This window comes from Lissotriton vulgaris, chromosome 7 (assembly GCF_964263255.1).
Source record: "Lissotriton vulgaris chromosome 7, aLisVul1.2, whole genome shotgun sequence".
In the NCBI taxonomy this organism is placed as follows: Eukaryota; Metazoa; Chordata; class Amphibia; order Caudata; family Salamandridae; genus Lissotriton; species Lissotriton vulgaris.
This window is the reverse complement of record NC_141695.1, coordinates 1,288,360,146-1,288,381,611: the sequence shown is the minus strand read 5'-3', so window position 1 is coordinate 1,288,381,611 and position 21,466 is coordinate 1,288,360,146. Positions and strand designations below refer to the sequence as shown.

The following is a 21,466-nucleotide window of genomic DNA, read 5'->3' as shown; positions in this document are numbered from 1 at the left end:
CTACAAAGAGGCTTTGTGTCTGAGGAAGGAGTGGGTGCTTGATGTTGCTTGTTCTGATGCCTCTGGTAAAAGGAATGGGGTGATTACATTGATCTCTAAAACTTCTGGATTATCGGTGGTCTCTGCTGAACATGACTCTGAGGGCCGATAGTTATTGTCTAGACTTTCTAATGGTACTAATGACATATATGTTTTCAATATCTATGCTCCGAATTCTGATGACCCAGTGTTCTGGTGCACGATAACGAAAAAGCTAGTAGATACTCCTCATCAGGGCAAGTTAATTGTTGGTGGTGATTTCAATTTACCTATGGACCCTCTGTTGGATAGAAATTCTGCCTTTCAGTTTCGTTCTTCTAAAGCGCATAAACAATTGTTAAATATGTGTTCTACTCTTCAGCTTCAAGATCTTTGGCGGCTTCATAACCCTTCTGGTAGTGATTTCTCTTTCTTTTCTTCTCCACATTCTAGCTTTTCTCGTATTGACTATCTCTTAGTTCATTCGTCTCTTGTTCAGACTTCATCTTCCCCTCTCATTCATCCTATTCTTGTTTCTGATCATGCAGCTGTCTCCTTCTCTCTTTCCTCATTTGGTATGAAAAAGGGTCCCAGTTCTTGGAGATTAAACACAGAAATTCTTTATGATGAGTCCCAGGTTCTGGCGTTAATGACTGAAATTGAGGACTTCTTTGCTAATAATGATGGATCGGTTAGTTCTCCAATAGTTTTATGGGATGCGTTTAAATGCTCTCTTTGGGGTTCCATTATTCAATGCATGGCTAGGAGGAATGCTGCTGCTAAAAAAGACCTAAAGGTTTTAGCAGACGAAATTAAACAACAGGAACTTCTCTTCCGTAGTTCTAAAGATAGAAGTCATCTGCAAATCATTAAGAATCTGAAATATTCCTACAACACCATTATTACTAAGCGGGCTCACATTGGGGTTCAGGCCCAGAAATCCAAGCGCTTATTGTTAAAGAATCGTGCAGGCAAACTATTGGCAGCAAAGTTGAAATATCAAGATTCTAATGTCAAATCAGTGCAAATCTCCTCAATTAAAGATAGCTCCGGCACTACAAAATTCCAGACCAAGGAGATTCTTGATGTTTTTAGAGATTTCTATAGTAAATTATATACTCCCACCAATCAATCCTCTTTTGCTCAATGCCAGGAGTTTCTTAAAACGATTCCTCTTCAATCGATCTCTACTGAAGATAGTCAAAAGTTAGGTGGTGCGATTACCTCTGAGGAAATCATTTCGGCCATTAAAGCTACTCGATCGGGTAAAGCTCCAGGGCCAGACGGTTTTCCTATCCTGTTTTATAAAACCTTTCTTTCTGCAGTTGTTCCTCGTCTTAAGGTGGTCTTTGATTCTTTCATCCAACAAGGGTCGGTCTCCGGTTCGGCAGCGGATGCCACCATTGTTGTAATCCCAAAAGAGGGCAAAGATCATTCAGACCCCAGAAATTTTCGTCCCATTTCTCTCCTTAATATGGAAGCGAAAATCTTTGCCAAAATTTTGGCTAAGCGTTTAGAATCATTAATTCCTAAGCTTGTTCACACTTCTCAGACTGGTTTTGTTAAGGGCCGCTTAGCGAGGGACAATATCCGTACCTTTTGTCATGTTCTGGGTGCTGCTAAACGCTCTTCCCTTCCAGCTGCGGCCTTAGCCTTGGACGTCGAGAAGGCTTTCGATAAGGTCTCCTGGCCTTTTTTACATGCGATTCTTTGTGCACATAATTTTGGTGACTCGTTTGTTAATATGGTTATGTCTTTATATGACCTGCCTAGGGCAAATATTAGAGTCAGTGGCACCACTTCTTCTTTTTTCAATCTTCGCCAAGGCACCAGACAAGGCTGTCCCTTGTCCCCTCTTTTGTTTTTACTTTCTATTGATCCGTTGCTTCGCTTGATTGACATCCATCCAGACATTAAAGGATTTACGTTTGGCTCACATCGTATTAAAACTGCTGCATATGCAGATGATGTTCTTATTTTTTCGGAAGATATTGAACGAGCCATTCCCGCGTTTTCGGCAACCATCTCCCTTTTTTCAGATGTTTCTGGGTATACCCTCAACAAGGACAAAACGGAAGTGTTTCCTTTAAACGCTTATTGTTTTCCGGCTCATATGGGCGCTGCAGGGTTTAAATGGCAATCTAAACAGCTTAAATACTTGGGGATCTGGTTTTGCAGCACTCTTTATGATACTGTTGCGTACAATGAGGCTCAAACTATTACTAAAGTACGACAACTCTTAGAGACTTGGTCTCCTAAACATATTTCTTGGTGGGACTGTTTTCAAACTATAAAAATGATGATTACCCCTATTATTAATTTTGTTTCTTCCATGCTCCCTGTGAAATTGTCTTCTTCTTTTTTCACACAATGCACTCCCTCACTTCCAAGTTTCTTTGGAACGAGAAGAGGGCTCGAATTGCTTATAAGTATTTGAGGAAGCCTTATGAGTTGGGTGGTTGCAACTTTCCTGATTGGGAGAAGTATCAAACTGCTTTTTTGGCTTCGCAGGGGGCTCTTTGGCTTGCCTCGACTCCTGACCATGTTCCTTCGTGGCTCTTAATTGAACAAAATATGGCCTCTCCCCTACCACCCTTATCTTTTTTAACTACATCTACTCTATCTATCCCTTTCTCGCGCTCAATCATCTTAGATACCATTGCAGCGATCAAACAAGTTGATAAGCTTGTTGCTATTCCTATTCATAAATCAAGATGGTCCTCGGTGTGGCACAATCCTCGTATTAAAATTCTTATTGACCCTGTGTTGATTGTGTATTGGGCTAACAAAAAGGGATAACTTTAGTGCGACATCTGTATTATTCTAATGGGGATCCACTTCCTTTTTCTGCTTTATCTCAGCAGTTTTCTCTCAATAATTTAGACTTCTACACTTTCCTGAAAATAAAGGTAGCGATAGCTAAAACTCGTCTGAATCCAAACTCTCCTACTATTAATTTATTTCAAGTGTGGCTCCGTTTAGGTCATGTGGCTTCCAAAATCTATAAATTTCTTTCTTACGCTTCTTCTGACGACTGTACTGTCACCCAACAGAAATGGATATCTCATTTTGAGCAGAATATCATTGCCCATATTTCTGAGGATGACTGGCGTTTGATTGGGAAGCTTTCTCTTCGGAATAAGGTTGCTCCTTCTTTAATCCAATCTAAATTTTTCTCTATTAATTTGCTCCACTGGACTCCGGTACGTTTACTCTCTCTTCAGTTGAATGATGATGATCTCTGTTGGAGTTGTGGTCTTTGTACAGGCGATTACTCACACATGTTTTTTGAATGTTTGCTTCTGAAACCCTTTTGGGATTTAATACATAAACATCTTCAATTGATTTTTAACCTCCGGTTCCAGCTTTCTTTCCCCATGATTTTGTTAGGCCCACTTGCGTCTCGGACTCCACTACCGTTAGATTCCTTGGACTCCCAATTACTAGATTTGTTCCTAACTATTGCGGTAAAGGTAATTCTTATGGAATGGAAATCTTTTTCTTCAATTTCTTATCACACTTGGTGGGCTTGGGTATCCTTTTTGAGAGGTGCACACGCCTCAGTTGATGACGCTCATCTCTCCCCTTCAATTTCTACTGGTGTCTGGAGAACTTTAGATTCGTATATGGATTTAGCTTCTAAGGGTTTGGTTGCTCAATATCCTTTTGATTCGTTTGCGTGAATTTTGTCCTTTTGTTTAGAAGTAGCTCCCCAGAAGATCATTTCCTTTCTCTCCTTTCCCTTCTTTTCTTCCTCTCCCTATCTTTACCTTCTGTCTGTCTTCTCCTCCTTCCTTCCCTTTCCTTTTTCTTTCTTTCTGCTCTCTCTTTTCTTCTTTCTCTTAAATCTCTCTTTTAACTCATGGTGATACCATTGTTCTGGGTCACGGTTTATTGGTTTCCATATTATATTTTATCTCAAATAGTAATTCCTGATGAATTTATATTTTTTCCTCAACTGTATCACCTCTATGCTATTCAAGTTTTTTATATATTCTTGTAATCCTAATAAACTTATTGAACTAAAAAAAAATACTGTTTCAATTGTCTATTAGTATTTCAAACATGTTTCCTGGCATTCACTTCTAAATTCTTGACATCAGGGACTATTCAGACAACAGTTTCCACCTCTATTAGGCATGAGACTTAACATGTGTAGTATTTTCTCCAAATTTCAAGATGAGCTCCCCTTTATTTCTTTCATAAGATTTGGTATAGCCGGTCAGCCAATAACTTCTTTAAAAACTCAGAACTGTACATAAGTACATATCTAGCCAATTATCAAAGTATCCTGGAGACCGACAATTCATGGACCAACAATCAGGTCCGAAGAAAGGTAAGCAGTGAGAGCATGAATGGCACAATGCAACTGGATATGGAGGGTATCAGGTTCACAATCTATACAGTTTGGAATATGGAGCTAGGATGCAGCAATAACAGGCTTCAAATATCAAAGAGTTGGAAGATTTTATGAGGCAAGTAGAAGTCCTAAATGCGAAAGGATTTAGAATGTCTGTATTATCATGTTTTACAGCATTTGTAATGCAAATCTCAAAGGAATAGATATTCACCTCAGAGCAGGATCCAAAGCACAACAGAAGGAGAGACCTGTGCAGAAAACTGGCAAACGTCCAGGAGCACAGTGACGAATGATAGTCCAAAAAAGAATTAAGAAGTTCTCAGTGAATAGCAGCTAAAGGAAGAATTTTACAACAGGGAAAAAATATAGGCATGGAGGGGTAGGAATAGCTCTAACTAATGGAGATTTATTGGCATTAGGAATGTTGAATATAAACATAAGCAAAGTTAAATCTTTAGTTGCATTAATTGGAGCTGGAATGAAATAAAAACGAATGACAGCAAGTGGTGATTCTCCTGAGTCTAACTATGTGCGATTAATTGAGAATAGAATCTCTGAACCAGGGCAGCATTTCTACTGAGTCTTAATTTGTCGGGTGGAGATAGAAAGGCACCGTAATTAGAGAAGAAGAAGTAATGGGAAGCTAAACATATCTTTGAATGAACCTATTTTTAAGGCGTCTAGGACAGAGCTGAAGTGTACTTTAATTGAAAGGTCAATGCGCATGCATGGGGAATTCTACTGACAGTTTACAGTGCTGTGGAGGGTAGTTAAATGGCCATCTGCCTACTTGTCAACTTCTGAGTCTTCCGTGATTTAGCCTGAGCAGAAGACATTGCTGCACTGATGCCCCACTCCCGCTCTAGTCTACAAAAGCACTTCGGTCATGACCCCCTGAAGAACGCAAGAGCACGCAGTGCAGATCACAATGTACCAAGGACGTAACATTACCCTGTAAAGAAACACCAAGATTTAGACTGGCTGCCTTCCCCATGGTTTTCATCAATTCAAAAATATAGCTGGTATTTTGCTTAGAGTAAACAAAAAATCAGAGAAATGACAGTAAGCAGTTTCACAACTGCTAACAAATTTAAAGAAATCATCTAAGTACCTTTTTTTTTTTTTAATTTGTTTTTATTGTTGCCAACACATGGTAAGCAGTCACGGGTAAACCTTCGTCAGAGCAGCTTCAACATTCAGCTGCATCCAACCATTTGAGCAACTTTTCAATTTTTTTTCCTTTTTTCTGGTTTATAACTTACAACTATAAGGGTCACGACACGTTTTCGTTGGCAAAAATCAATTATAACATCTGCGTGAATAGAAGCAACACAAGGCATTATACATGTTTTATAGCAAACATAAACTCGTCAGCACCTCAATTCGTAGGGCTCGTGCATCCCGCTGTACCTAACACCCCTCCCCCTCCCATCACTTCTCCACCTCATTCCATCTCCTCATCCTCCCCTGCGCTATCAATATCGTCATCTTCAGGCAGTGGCTCGCAGAGATCCCTCCTGTATGTGTTCCAAGGTGACCATATCTTATTCCATTTGCGTGGGTTAAGCCTCTGTTGGTACACTACCCTCTCTGTCATCATTAGCATGTCCATGTTTCTGCACCACTGAGCCAGGGTCGGGGTGTCGTGCGCCCCCCAGTTCTTCGCTATGTCACGTTTTGCCAGCATCATACCAATGATTACCCATCTCCTCCCATGCGGTGTCAGGTCGGTCGGGTCCCACACATTTAATAGGCAAACCCTAGGGTCAGGTGTAAATGACGTTTGCAAAGTCTGGCCTACCGTGCGTGCTACACGCCGCCAATAGTCTTGTATACTGGGGTAGGCCCACAACGTATGGAACAGCGTACCCTCCTCCCCACAGTTTCTTAGGCAATATGGGTGATCTGCCCTATGGATTCTGTGTAGTGTTGTGCGGGTGTAGTATACCCTATGTAATATTTAAAATTGTACCAATCTAAAGCGTGTGGATATACCCGCCTCCCTGGGCGATGCCAATGCTGCATTCCAGTTCGCCTCGTCCAAGTCCCCAATCTCGTCCTCCCAGTGTTCCTTCAGTTTCACCAGTGGATCCGGTAAGTTGTTTAACAGTTTACGGTAGGTGAGTGAGGTAGCACTTGCTTCCATATAGTACGTAAGCAATCGGTCCTCTAACGGAGCCGACTCCGGGATCGTCTTTCCTGGCTCCAGTACAGATAGGAGTGCATGCCTAATTTGTACATATCTGTATGTTTCATTTATTCCCAGGTCGTACTGTTCCCTCAGGGCCGCGAAGGAGATCACACCATCCCTTGTCCACATATCTCCTACTGTAGAGATCCCGATGTTGTCCCACTGGTCAAACCCCTTGCTGCGTCGCAGATTACCTAGGGCCCTGGCATCCCATAGTGGTGTGAGCTTGGTAATCACCCCCTCCCAGGCCAGTCGCCTTTGCGCTTTATGCCATATCGACACCGTGTGTTTGGTTGGGCCTCTCAAGTTCGTCACCATTCCCTTATTATAAAGCGGGGCCTGCAGGGTGTTTGTGCCTAGTTGACGCCTGTCCGCCAGGTATGCCGGGTCATCCTGTGCACTATGGATCCATTGGTTGATCACCTTAAGGTGGGCTGCCCAGTAATACAAATCAAGGTTTGGGAGCGCTATCCCCCCGCTATACCAGTCTCTAACCAGTTTCACTTGTGCGATCCTGGCCGGCTTATCTCCCCACAATAGGCCTGACAACTGTGCCGACACCTGGCGGAAAAACGATGGTGGGACCATCGCCGGCGTGTTTTCCAGGACATATAAGAAGCAAGGCAGTGCCATCATTTTGAAGAGCGCCGCCCTACCTAGCAGAGTTAAAGGGAGGGTCTTCCAGTGGCGCACGTCTGCCCTAAACCTGTCCAGCAGTGGCTTAAGGTTCAGGTCCTGAAAGGTCGCTTGTTCTCGTGTGATTCGAATCCCTAGGTACTTGAAGGAGAAGGATTCTACCAGCAACGGGCAGTCAGGACTTAGGGGCTGTGGAGTGCCATTTATCAAGTAGAGTACCGATTTCGACCAGTTAATTTTATACCCCGATGCCGTGCCATGTCTCTCACACAAGGCCAACAGGACCGGTATACCATTCGCGAGGTCCGTGAGGTAGATTAACATGTCGTCGGCGTATAAAGAAACTCTATCCTCCCAGTCGCCCCCCCAATGGATGCCCCTCAGCAGCCGTGTGGTTCTGATAACCGTCGCCAAGGGTTCCAACACTAAGGCGAATAGCAGCGGTGAGAGCGGGCACCCTTGTCTCGTGCCTCTCGCCAGCGGGAGCTCCCTCGAGATGTGGCCATTTGCCGTCACCCGTGCTACGGGGTTGGTGTACAGTAGCCTGACCCATGATACGAATTTCGAACCAATACCCATGTGCTCCAGAACCGCAAAGAGATAGCGCCATTCCACCATGTCAAACCCCATTTTGGCATCCAACGATAGCACCGCCGCCTGTTCCTCCAGCAGTGGACCGCGTGCCAGTACTCCGTGCAGCCGTCGAAGGTTCATCGCCGTGCTCCGGTGTGGCATAAAGCCCGACTGGTCCGGATGAATTAGGTGCGCCAGATGAGGCAGCAGTCTAGTGGCCAATAGTTTTGCCAATATTTTACTTTCGGCGTTAAGGAGGGATATTGGGCGGTACGATCCGCATTCTTCAGGGGGTTTGCCGGGCTTTGGTATTGTGATGATAGTGGCCGTGCGCTGGTCGGGCGGCAGTTGCCACCGCTCCTGGCATTCCTTGTACATTTGGAGTAAAGGCGTAGACAGCGTCTCCGCCATGGTCTTGTACCACTCAATTGGCACACCATTAGGGCCAAGCGCTTTCCCTTGGTGCAACGCCGCGATAGCTACCTGTATCTCGTCGGCTGTCAGGTCCGAGTCCAGCTCGTCCCGTTTGTCCTGTGGCAGAGTACGAGTAGGCACTCCTGCGAGAGACCCTTCCGCCATCTCCCGGGTGACCTCAAATTCAGGGGAGTATACTGAATGGAAATGGTCCGCCAGTACTTCCACTATTTGAGACTGTCTGGTCTGCACCACCCCCTTTGGGTCTGTCAATTGCAGTATGGCCCTCTGTCCTCCCCATTTTTTTTCTAACCAGGCCAACAGTTTACCCGCCTTATCGCCTACGTCATACACCCTGTTTGTTGTCGTTGCCATATTATCCACCACCCTACGGCGCACATGTGCAGCATGATGCTGCTGACACAGCTGGAGCGTGTGTTGTGTAACCCCGGTCGGGTCCCTCTCATGGTCCTGTGTGGCCCTATCCAGTTGTCCCTCCAAATCTAACAGCTCCTGTTGCAACGCGTGCTTATGGTGTGCGATAGCGGAAATGGCCTGCCCGCGAAGAACTGTCTTGTAGGCTTCCCACAAGGTTGTAGGGGAATCCACCGACCCTATATTTTCGTTGAAGTAAGACCTCGTGCCCCTTTTTAATGCCTTGGCTACCGCCGGTTCTTTAAGGTATCCTGGGTAGATAGGGTAGATGCGTCTGCGTGTCCGTTCATGATTGGAAAGGGTCAGTGTCAGCGGGAAATGATCTGAGACCCCTCGAGGACGGATTTGAGCTTCGGCCACAGTGAGGAGGCCCCCCCCAGTGTGAGGAGGTAGTCAATTCTTGACAGGCTGTCATGGACCGCCGAATAGTATGTGTATTGTTGGTCGTCCGGGTGGGACCGCCTCCATATGTCTACTAAACCCTGTGCTTCCATGAAGTCATGCAATCGGGAGGGCCCCGGTGTTCGTGTGCGCACAGGGAAGCGGTCCATAGAGTTATGTGCCACCGCATTGAAGTCGCCCCCTATAATGAGATCCCCTTCCGGTAGGTCTAGCAAAAATTTCCCCAGCTCTGGGAGAGCGATGGCGTGCAATGCCGGCGGAATATACACCGAGACCACGTTCAGCGGCTACCCCTCCCACTGCCCATGTGTCCCCGCGAAGTGCCCCTGCGTGTCGATTTTAGTGGATTGGGTTATGAATCTTGATGATCGGTGCATTAGTATCCCCGTACCACGGGACCCCTTTGTAAATTCAGAGTGAACAATCATACTGTAACCCTTCCTATCTAGGGCCCGTGTCGCTGTGCCTGTTAGATGCATTTCTTGCAGTAAAACCAGAGCGGGCTTCAGTCTCTTTATGCACTGTAACACTAGCCCTCGTTTTACTTTGTCTCCCAGACCCCTCACATTCCAGGACACGAGGCTCAACGGGGCTGCCTGCCCTATACTATCGTCCCCCCCCACCATGCTTGAAAGAGTGGAGTGCTCGGCCGAGATCGTGAGACGCCGAGCATCTTGTGAAGTGAGCATGAGTGCTATGCCATGGTACCGCTACTCTACGCGCTTGTGCCATAAGGTTCCTGTCCTGACCCTGAAAACTAACTAAAGACCCAAAACCTGTCCTACCCCCAACTCCCCCCCTCCCTGCCCCCCTGCTCAACGGACATAAAACTGCCCGCCCCCCCAACTCAGCAGAGTGCCTGATCCCAACCCAAAACATAGTACTTGCTCGCTGGGGTGAAGGACTCTCCGAAGACGGCGGCCCCCTTCCTTGGGCGCGGAGGCCCTCAGCCCAGTGTCCAAGGCAGCATCGTCGGCCAGCGTTGCTTTTAGTTCAATCAGACATTATCAGGGGATCACTGTTCTCCGTCATCGCCCCCCTCCTGAAGATCGTTCAGAGGCGAGTGTGACTCCGCTTCCTCGCCGGTTGATTGTGAGCCCTGTTGGGACCTACCAGTGCGGTTTTTGTTCTGTCTGTTAGAGCGACGAGGGAGGCCCGTCGTCCGCCATCCCTCCAGCCATTCCTGTGCCACCTCCGGGGTATCGAAAAACCAAGTTTTATTGTCGGCCACAATCCGAAGTTTGGCCGGAAAAAGCATCGAATAAGGAATCTCCCTGGCTCTGAGTTCTTTCTTTACCTCGAAGAAAGTCCTCCTCCTCCGTGCGACCTCCGCCGTGTAGTCCATCTAAGTACCTTTTTAATATACTATCAAATAGTAGACATCCTTCAATTGAAGTTATTGTGATCTGGCTTTTGCTTTTAATAAGTGCCAAAAATCATCAAGAATTTATCTTAAGAGATATTTCCTGAAATTAGACTACTAATCACTGCCTATCCATTAGCATTAAATGTGCACCACTCTTTAGGTTTGCATGTAAATGAGGCTGAATGTGAATGATGCAATATGCAAATGAGCATTGATCCTTGAGTGAGATAGACTAAAATTTTCAATCAAAGTGTTGCTTTTTGTGCTATTTTGCATCATGTTTTTATGGCTACAGTGACAGTGGTGCTGCAAACGAGATGAATCAAATTCCCGTCGTGCTCACCCTATGAGTGTGAGTAACTTGAAAACTAATATATATATACTGCATTGATGAGTTTGAGCATTAGAGCAGAGGAAGCTCAACATAGAGGTCAGTGGCTGAGTGCACTTGTTATTCCCTCACCTTAGGAAAGGTCTGAGACAAGAGCTAGTCACCTTCCTAGCAGGGATCTCCTGAGCAAGGAGAACAAGCAACCAGAAACCTGTGGCTGGCAGCTGCTGCAAAAGAGGTTGTGCTGGGGCAAGTTTCTGATTCCCAATCAGCTGATGCTGTTCTCCTGGTATTGGAAGTTGCTTGTGGTTGGCTTGGCTGAGTGCAATAGTTTAGATGAGACAATGTCTCATTACCCAATTGAGACTACTCTTCATCTGCTCATATTTTTTCCTAAATTGAATATGCATCACACACTGCTAAGAAAAAACGACTAACATTGCTTTTCTTCCAGTACTACTTTGTTGTCATCAAACAGAAACACTGAATAGATCTCATATCATAATGATCTCAACAGCATGCTTTCGTAGCTTTTTCCAGGATATATTCTTCACCAAAATTCAGACAATTTTCCACTCACTTCATCAATGCACTGGACATTGATTGTGTATCCATCCTGTAATACACAGCATATACGTCAATTTCAAACACTGTAAATGCAGAGATCAATCAAAATACTACAGAACATATGTTTAGTGTGCCTGAAATGTACTATGTCAATCATAATAAAGTCTTTCTTTCAACCTTTTTTTCTGAGTTGCATCCAAAATAAAACAAACTTTTTCACAAAACTGAACATTTGGCAACAATTCAGACAATCGCCCTCCATTTTGGGACATGTTTGCTTATTGGAAAGGGAAGACCAATCGGTCCCCCCGAACGTATGGCTGGGTGCCCCGATCCCCCCGGGAAACCGGTGTAGGCGGGGGGCGTGTCTCGGCTGGTATGCCCAAAGCGGCATAGCCGGAGCACGCCCTTTCCCGCCCAGAAGGGGTTGTCCTAAACACCCACCCGGAAGTCCGCGCAAGGATGGGCGTACCCGAGGTGGGCCCCCGCCCTCCCACAGATGGATAAATAGAGAAGGAATCCAACGAAGCGTCCTCTTGTTCCAGTGCTCTGAAGGCTGCACCACTCGTCGCTCCTGAGCCCTCGAAGGAACAAGCGGCAATTTTGAGAACTTGTAATCTTTGTTGTTTCTCTTTCAGTGTCAGGCGTGTTGAAGATCTAGTTCCTTCGGATTAAGTCAGACGGAGTAACAGGCATGTCTGGCAAGAAAGCGGGAAAGAGCTCCGAGATGGAGAAGATGCTACGCACCTTGGTGAACCGAGTAGCGGTGATGGACCGGAAAATAGGTAAAGTGGATTAGATCGGTCGGGGCTTAGCGGCCATCAAGAAGCAGATGGCAGCCCAGAACACCCCCTCGGGGCGGCCTAAAAAAGTCATAGGGCCGGCATTGCCGGATGTCGCCCCAGAGGGTAGGGGTAAGAGGAATAAGAGGAGGGCGGGTTCCAGGGAGGTCCCAGTCCCAGAAGTGCCTCCATCGAGCCCGGGCGCAGACAACCCAGTCGCGCCGGTAGATAGCCCGGTACCAGGTCCGGATGTGGGTTTACCAATCCCCGTAGTGATAACGCCAGTTGAGGATGACCAAATGCCCCCGGAACTGGCCCTTCAGTTAGCAGCAGTTTTACCTTGGCTAAAGAAGAGAGCAGGGGGATCAGTGGCTGCGGGTGATCCGGCTGAGGAAGCCAGACTAATAATCGAGCAGTTGCGGCAGTCAAGGGATGCCGGGACAGCGAATGTACCTTCTCTTCCTCCGCAGGTAACGGCAGTGGTCACGACGGATGGTCGAGCGAAGACAACGGACACGGCGGCCGAACCCGGTAAGAGACCGTTGCCATTGGTGGGGGAGAGTTCAGTGCCTTCAAGGCGGGAAAGTTTGTCCCAGCACATTCCGGCGGCCACGAAAGAAATGATATGGGGGGACAAATACATCAATATGTTTTCACTTTTGACTGACCATCGTGAGGTAGAATATGCAAAGACCCAGAAGGATTTATGGCACCCCAGCGTATGGCGGGCCAAGATGGCGGAATTCAGGGTCGATGAGACCATGGTGAACTGGGTCAGGGCCTTTTCTATTTTTACGGCAGTAATGGGGGAGCGTAAACCTGAAGTGTTGCCCGACTTATCATGTTACCAAAACAGGATCATGAATTTCTATGCAATGTACGGGGGAAATGAATGGAAGGGTTATGACGTTAACTTTAGAAAAGCAAAAGAGTTTAACGAAGCTTTAACATGGGATTGTCTGGACACGGTGTCGTGGCATAATCAGCTTTTGCCGGGACCGGCGGGTACGCCAGTGCCGAGCAGCAGCGTTTCTGGGACATACCAGCAGAAGCCGGCACAACCCTTTCGGGCGAGCGCCGGAGGGGAGTCACATCCCAGATCCGGCGGGAATGGAGGCAAGCGATGGGTTTGTTGGGGTTTCAACAAGGGAACCTGTAACAGGCCTCAGGGAACGTGTAGGTTCCGGCATGCTTGTTCGGGCTGTGGGAATTCCTCACACCCAGAACTTAGCTGTAGATCCAAGTCCAATGGTGCGGGAGGAAAGGGGGGATCCAAGCAGGATTGAGGTGGTGCCTTGGAAGCGAACATCTTCGCCCATTGATATCTTGGCTTTGACCCCCAGGCTGAACCGATACCCAGATCATGTCTCGGCCGGGATTTTGAGGAATGGCTTTCTGTATGGCTTCGAAATCCCGGCGGGAAATTTTCGGGGAGCCCCTTCTGTAAGAACCAACTATCTATTCAACATAACCCGGCGGTGGCCGCCAAGAAAATAGCGAAAGAGGTCAACTTGGGACGGGTGGCGGGGCCATTTGCCTGCCCGCCAGTTGCGGACTTTGTGTGTTCACCTCTAGGGGTGGTCCCGAAGAAGGACCCGGGGGAGTATAGACTCATTCACAATCTGTCGGCCCCTAAGGGGGCTTCGGTGAATGAGGCTATTGACCCTGAGGTGTGCTCAGTTCGATACGCATCGTTCGATGATGCCGTTGTTCTGCTGAATCGCCTGGGCCCCGGTGCACTGTTGGCAAAATCAGACATCGAATCGGCATTCAGGTTGCTCCCGGTGCACCCTCAGGAGCAGCGCCTGTTGGGATTCACGTTCCAAGGGAAGTATTACATGGATAAATGTATGCCCATGGGTTGTTCAATTTCATGTGCCTATTTTGAAATGTTCAGCTCCTTTTTGGAATGGGCATTCACCGAGGCCACAGGGCATAGACAGGTGATGCACTATTTAGATGACTTCCTTTTTCTAGGTCCGGCAGACACCACGGAATGTGCGCAAACACTGCAGGACTTCTGCACACTCATGCGGGAGTTTGGGGTTCCATTGGCGCCAGGTAAGACGGTGGGGCCATCTACCTCACTGGAGTTTCTGGGGATTGAGCTCGACTCAGTGGAGGGGTGTTTCCGTCTGCCAATTGAGAAGGTGACCAAGTTCAGGGCTTCCTTGATACAATGCCTCCGTAAGGACAAGGTGACCCTACACCAGTTACAACAGACAGTGGGTCAGCTTAATTTTGCCTTAAAAGTGATACCGATGGCTCGCCCCTTCTCACGTTCCATTGCACAAGCTATGGTAGGCCTCAAAGAAGGACACCACCGCACTAGACTGTCGGCAGAGGTTGCCAGGACATGCGCATTTGGTTGGCATTCCTGGCGGATTTCAACGGTCGAGTGGCGTGGAATAAACCCCCAGCATCGTCTGACGAACTGGGCTTGTGGACCGACTTGGCTGGGAGTGTGGGATTTGGCGCGATCTTTGGTAACCAATGGTAGCGCAAACATGGCCGGCGTGGTGGCATTCGAGTGGTCTAACAGGTAACATTGGGTTCCTGGAGCTGTTCCCCATTTGGGTGGCTCTGCTGGCATGGCCGGAAGACTTTAGGAACCGCTCAGTGGTGTTTTGGTCAGATAACATGACGGTGGTCGAGTGTATTAATTACCAGGCGGCACGATGCAAGTGGATCTTGAGACTGTTGAAAGAAATTGTATTGCGATGCATGAAATTGAATGTACAATTCAGGGCAAGGCATGTGCCGGGTGTCCTGAATAATGCAGCTGATGCACTCTCTCGTTCACACATGCAGGCCTTCAGGGGTTACCTACCTACAGCGGACCTAGTGGCAGCACCATTCCCCGAAGCACTATGGCAGATCGGTGCCCCGGATTACAGGACCTCGTGGCAGCCAGTTTAGCGCCCAGGACGAGGAAAGCTTATGAAGGAGCGTTCCGTGCATACTGCGCCTTTTTAGGGCCGGTGGGGGGACATAGCTGGGGGCGGGAGGAGTCCTTCCTCTGGTTTTTGGTGGCGCTTCATAAGGAAGGCCGATCGGCGGCAACCGCCAACAGGTATAGGGCGGCCATATCCTTCATGGCACAGCTACATGGGATACGGGACCCGACGGGTTCCTTCTTAGTTAAGATGGCCCTCCGGGGTTGGCAGCGCCTAGAAGGGCGCAGGCAAGATAAAAGGCACCCGATTGGGCTAGACAGGTTGACAATACTACTAGCTAAACTGGATGAGACATGCTCATCCCCCACTGAGGTAATTCTGTTCCGAGCGGCGTTCGCTTTGGCATTCCATGGGGCCATGCGGGTAAGTGAACTCGTAGCAAAGAACAAGAAGGATGTGGAGGGAGGTCTATGCAGGGATCATGTTCAATTACGGGGTGATTCTCTGTTGATCTCGATAGCCAGGTCCAAAACTGACCAGGAAGCCTTGGGGAGCAGTGTGGTACTGCAGTGCGCCCGAGGGAGCCCCAGTTGTCCCCTAAGGTGTTTAGAGGAATACCTGGCACAGAGATCGACAACTTGGGGGGGGGCCCTGCTTAGACACCAGGACGGCGCCCCGCTGACGAGATTTCAGTTTCGGAGGGTGCTGGCAATTACAATTGCTGCGGCAGGCTTGAATCCGTGCAATTTTGGGACCCACTCATTCAGAATAGGGGCCCCTACTGAGGCTACGGCTCGGGGTCTGGGTACGGAGTAAGTGAAACAGTTAGGCCGTTGGTCCTCGAACTGTTTCAAGAGGTATGTGCGACTGCACATGTTGTAAAAGACTGATGAAATGCACTCACGCTTGTTGTCTTTTGTTTGGATTGCAGTTTCGCAAGCCTGTGATGCGGGGCGAAAATTGGGATCGGCCCAACACCAAAGGACCAGCGGGAAAGGATCGCCGGCTGGAGATCAAGTGGTATGGGTCGTGGGCCACTCATACGTGAGGCGTGCCGGGGACATATTCAAGGCAGGTGACGCGATCCATGCACCTGAAGAGTATGGGTTGAGGGTGTCCTTCCATGGGAAGGGAGGCCTCTGTTTTGACCAGTTTCAGAGTTATATGGAGGAACTGTTAGGGCGGCAAAGGTCACCGCCATCTGTAATCATAGTACATCTGGGAGGCAACGACTTAGTAAGGCTGGGAAGATGGGTATTGCTGGAGCACATATTGTCAGCGGTCAGTTGGTTGTCCAAGAGGCTTCCAGGGTGTACGATTGCTTGGTCCCACATGATTCCCAGAAAAGTTTGGCGGGGGGGGGGGGCTGTCTGTGTCGGCGTTGAACCACTCGGTAAAGAGGGTCAACAACAAGATTGAGAAACTGTTTCGCTCTACGCGCTTACAAAGCATTCCTCACGGGTGTATCCGGGGTGATCACTATTATTTGAATGATGGGGTGCACCTGTCCAGGGCTGGGAATAAATTACTCATAGGAGACTTCATAGCATGGCTAAGGGCATTGAGGAGACATGACCTTTAGGAGGTGTGGGGGGGCCGGATAGTCGGTCAACTATCTGGCCTGTGGCGGTAAGGTCATGATCGGTGAGCAGTGATTTCAAGGTCCCTAGGGGGGGCGCCACCCAGTACGGATGGGAGCGCCCGGGGGGAGGTGGCCATTGGCCCCTCCCACGGGTGGGCGGCACCCACTACAGATGGGTCGCCCAGGGGTAGACGGCCATAGGCCCCTCCCGGGGGGAGACGGCTATATGCCCCTCCTAGGAATTTCCCGGGGGCCGGATATGCGCTCCGGCGGAAGAGAGTGTGGGGAAGGGGGGGGAGTCCATGCTGTCCTTCTTACGGATACCTCGCACGAGAACTCGGACGACCTTTAAGATGGCGTTGAGTGAAAGGGGGCCCCCACGACAAGGGAAGTTACAGTTATCAGCAAGGGTAAAGCCCTCTGCGCATGCGCCACTCACACCGTGAGGGTGGGAATTTGGTATAGGGATCTAACACCGGTTAAGACCATGCCGTTGGCCCTTAATGCTAGGATGTACAATTTTATTTTAGAATGTTATGCATTTTCAGGATGCTAGACTCGGCTAGGAAACCTTTGTATTAGAGATTTGTTAAGGTTAGCCAATCAAAATGTAATGGAAGATAAAATTGTACATGATTCATGAAACGTTTAATTTAAAGTTTTAAATTTTGTTTCATATTTTTAATAAATACGGCCGGGGGGGTAACTCCCCCCCGCCTTCCAAAAGCTCAAACCTGTGTCTGTCTCCTCCCATGGGAATTGGTGTTGGGAGAGGCTGGCGGGCATCCCGGCCCATATGGAAAGGGAAGACCACTTGGTCCCCCCGAACGTATGGATGGGTGCCCCGATCCCGCCGGGAAACCGTTGTGGGCGGGGGGCGTGTCTCGGCTGGTATGCCCAAAGCAGCGTAGCCGGAGCACGCCCTTTCCCGCCCAGAAGGGTTGTCCTAAACACCCGCCCGGAAGTCCGCGCACGGATGGGCGTACCCGAGGTGGGCCCCCGCCCTCCCACAGATGGATAAATAGAGAAGGAATCCAACGAAGCGTCCTCTTGTTCCAATGCTCTGAAGGCTGCACCACTCGTCGCTCGTGAGCCCTCGAAGGAACAAGCGGCAATTTTGACCCACCAACCAGCCCCTGTTTTGCAATGTTTTTGAATAAAGAAATTATTGGTGATTATTTCGAATGTATTAAAAAGATACAGTCCTTTTTTGCATCATGGTTGTATGCCTTTGATTGAATAGATGTTTGTAGGCCTTTTTTCCTTTGTAGAAACGTAAAGGAATGGATCAAATAAATTGTCTTGTGTTTTAGGACTTTTTGCCCTTTGTAGTAATGTCTAAGTTGGTGAATTATTAAGCTGTTGCAGATTAGGCGTATTTTTCTTTCCTTAGTAGGTAAAACAACTGTCGTATTTATTTTGGTCGGGCGGTAAGGTCATGATCGGTCAGCAGTGATTTCAAGGTACCTAGGGGGGGCGCCACCCATTACGGATGGGAGCGCCCGAGGGGAGGCGGCCATTGGCCCCTCCCACGGGGGCGGGCAGCACCCACTATGGATGGGTCGCCCAGGGGGAGACGGCCATAGGCCCCTCCCGGGGGGGAGACGCTATATGCCCCTCCTAGGAATTTCCCGGGGGCCGGATATCCGCTCCAGCGGAAGAGAGTGTGGGGAAGGGGGGGAGTCCACGCTGTCCTTCTTACAGATACCTCGCACGAGAACTCGGATGACCTTTAAGATGGCGTCGAGTGAAAGGGGGCCCCCACGACAAGGGAAGTTACAGTTGGCAGCAAGGGTAAAGCCCTCTGCGCATGCGCCACTCACACCGTGAGGGCGGGAATTTGGTACAGGGATCTGACACCGGTTAAGACCTTGCCGTTGGCCCTTAATGCTAGGATGTACAATTTTATTTTAGAATGTTATGCATTTTCAGGATGCTAGACTCGGCTAGGAAACCTTTGTATTAGAGATTTGTTAAGGTTAGCCAAAGAACTTGTCTTCATCAAAATGTAATGGAAGATAAAATTGTACATGATTCATGAAACGTTTAATTTAAAGTTTTAAATTTTGTTTCATATTTTTAATAAATACGGCCGGGGGGGGGTTACTCCCCCCGCCTTCCAAAAGCTCAAACCTATGTCTGTCTCCTCCCATGGGGAATTGGTGTTGGGAGGGGGTGGCGGGCATCCCGGCCCATATGACCATGTGCAATAACGCACTATAAACTGAATTTTGTAAGTTTAAAACTTCTATTTTTCGCTTTCTACAAAAAAGTCTAAATTCTGTTTAAATTGTCTATTAGTATTTCAAGCATATTTCCTGGCTTTCACTTCTAAATTCTTGACATGAGGGACTATTCAGACAACAATTTCCATCTCTATTAGGCATGAAACTTAAAATGTGTAGCATTTTTTCCAACTTTCAAGATGAGCTTCCCTTTATTTCTTTCATAAGATTTGGTATAGTCGGTCAGCCACTAACTTCTTTAAAAACTCAGAACTGTACATAAGTACATATCCAGCCAATTATCAAAGTATCCTGGAGACTGACAAGTCATGGACCAACAACCAGGTCTGAAGAAAGGTAAGCAGTGAGAGCATCAATGGCACACATCAAATGGATATGGAGGGTATCAGGTTCACAATATAAACAGTTTGGAATATGGAGCTAGGATGCAGCAATAACAGGCTTCAAATGTCAAAGAGTTGGAAGATTTTATGAGGCTAGTAGGAGTCCTAAATGAGAAAGGATTTAGAATGTCTGTATTTTCATGTTTTACAGCATTCGTAATGCAAATCTCAAGGAATAGATATTCACCTCAGAGCAGTATCCAAAGACCAACAGAAGAAGAGACCAATGGCAAACGTCCAGGAGGACAGTGACGAATAATAGTCCAAAAGAGAATTAAGAAGTTCTCCATGAATAGCAGCTAAAGGAGGAATTTTACAAGCAGGTCAAAAAACATATAGGCATGGAGGGGCAGGAAAAGCTCTAACTAATGGAGATTTGGTGGCATTAGGAATGTTGAATATAAACATAAGCAAAGTTAAAACTTTAGTTGCATTAATTGGAGCTGGAATGAAATAAAAATGAATGACAGCAGGTGGTGATTCTCCTGAGTCTGACGATGTGCGATTAATTGAGAATAGAATCTCTGAACCTGGGCAGCATTTCTACTGAGTCTTAATATGTCGGGTGGAGATGGAAAGGCACCGTAATTAGAGAAGAAAAAGTAATGGGAAGCTAAACAGATCTGTGAATGAACCTATTTTTAAGCCATCTAGGACAGAGCTGAAGTGTACTTTAATTGAAAGGTCAATGCTCATGCATGTGGAATTCTTCTGACAGTTTACAGTGCTGTGGAGGGCAGTTAAATGGCCATCTGCCTACTTGTTAACTTCTGAGTCTTCTGTGATTTAGCCTGACCAGAAGACATTGCTGCACTGATGCCCCACTCCCGCTCTAGTCTATAAGAGCACTGCAGTCATGACCCCCTGAAGAACGCAAGGGCATGCCGAGCAGATCACAATGTACCAAGGACATAACATTACCCTGTAAAGAAACACCAAGATTTAGCCTGGTTGCCGTCCATATGGTTTTCATCAATTCAAAAATATAGCTGGTGATTTGCTTAGAGTAAACAGAAAATCAGAGAAATGATGGTACGCAGTTTCATAACTGCTAACAAATTTAAAGAAATCATCGAATTACCTTTTTAATATACTATCAAATAGTAGACATAGTTCAATTGAAGTTACTGTGATCTGGCTCTTCTTTTAATAAGGGCCAAATATCATCAAGAATTTATCTTAAGAGATATTTCCTGAAGCTAGACTACTAATCTCTGCCTATCCATTAGCATTAAATGTGAACCACTCTTCAGATTTGCATGTAAATGAGGCTGAATGTGAATGATGCAATATGCAAATGAGCATTGATCCTTGTGTGAGAGAGACTAACATTTTCAATCAAAGTGTTGCTTTTTGTGCTATTTTGCATCATGTTTTTATGGCTACAGTGACAGTAGTGCTGCAAACGAGATGAATCAAATTCCCGTCATGCTCACCCTATGAGTGTGAGTAACTTGAAAACTAACATATATATACTGCAATGATGAGTTTGAGCATTAGAGCAGAGGAAGCTCAACATAGGGATCACTGGCTGAGTGCATTTGTTACTCCTTCACCTTTGGAAAGGTCTGAGACAAGAGCTAGTCACCTTCCTAGCATGGATCTCCTGAGCAAGGAGAACAAACAACCAGAAACCTGTGGCTGGCAGCTGCTGCAAAAGAGGTTGTGCTGGGCCAAGTTTCTGATTCCCAGATCAGCTGATGCTGTTCTCCTGGTATTGAAAGTGGCTTGTGGTTGGCTTGGCTGAGTGCATTGGTTGAGATGAGACAATGCCTCATTACCCAATTCAGACTACTCTTCATCTGCTCATATTTTTTCCTAAATTGAATATGCATCACACACTTTACTGTAAGTGCTAAGAAAAAATGACTAACAGTGCTTTTCCTCCAGGACTACTTAGTTGTCATCAAACAGAAACACTGAATAGATCTCATATCATAATGATCTCAACAGCATGCTTTCGTAGCTTTTTCCAGGATATATTCTTCACCAAAATTCCGACAATTTTCCACTCACTTCATCAATGCACTGGACATTGATTGTGTATCCATCCTGTAATGCACAGCATATACGTCAATTTCAAACACTGTCAATGCAGAGATCAATCAAAATACTACAGAACATTTGTTTAGTGTGCCTGAAATGTACTGTGTCAATCATAATAAAGTCTTTCTTTCAACCTTTTTTTCTGAGTTGCATCCAAAATAAAAGGAACTTTTTCACAAAATTGAACATTTGGCAACAATTCAGACAATCACCCTCCATTTTAGGACATGTTTGCTT

At 47.0% G+C, this 21,466-nt stretch overlaps 2 non-coding genes across 2 annotated transcripts; both read left to right on the top strand.

The window, feature by feature from the left end:
* The first annotated feature begins 10,802 nt into the window (after positions 1–10,802).
* Positions 10,803–11,108, top strand: LOC147703502 (Nuclear RNase P). The gene has a single exon (XR_015298617.1).
* Positions 11,109–20,683: 9,575 nt separating this feature from the next.
* LOC147703501 (Nuclear RNase P) lies at positions 20,684–20,990 on the top strand. Its single transcript, XR_015298622.1, has one exon.
* Positions 20,991–21,466: the final 476 nt, after the last annotated feature.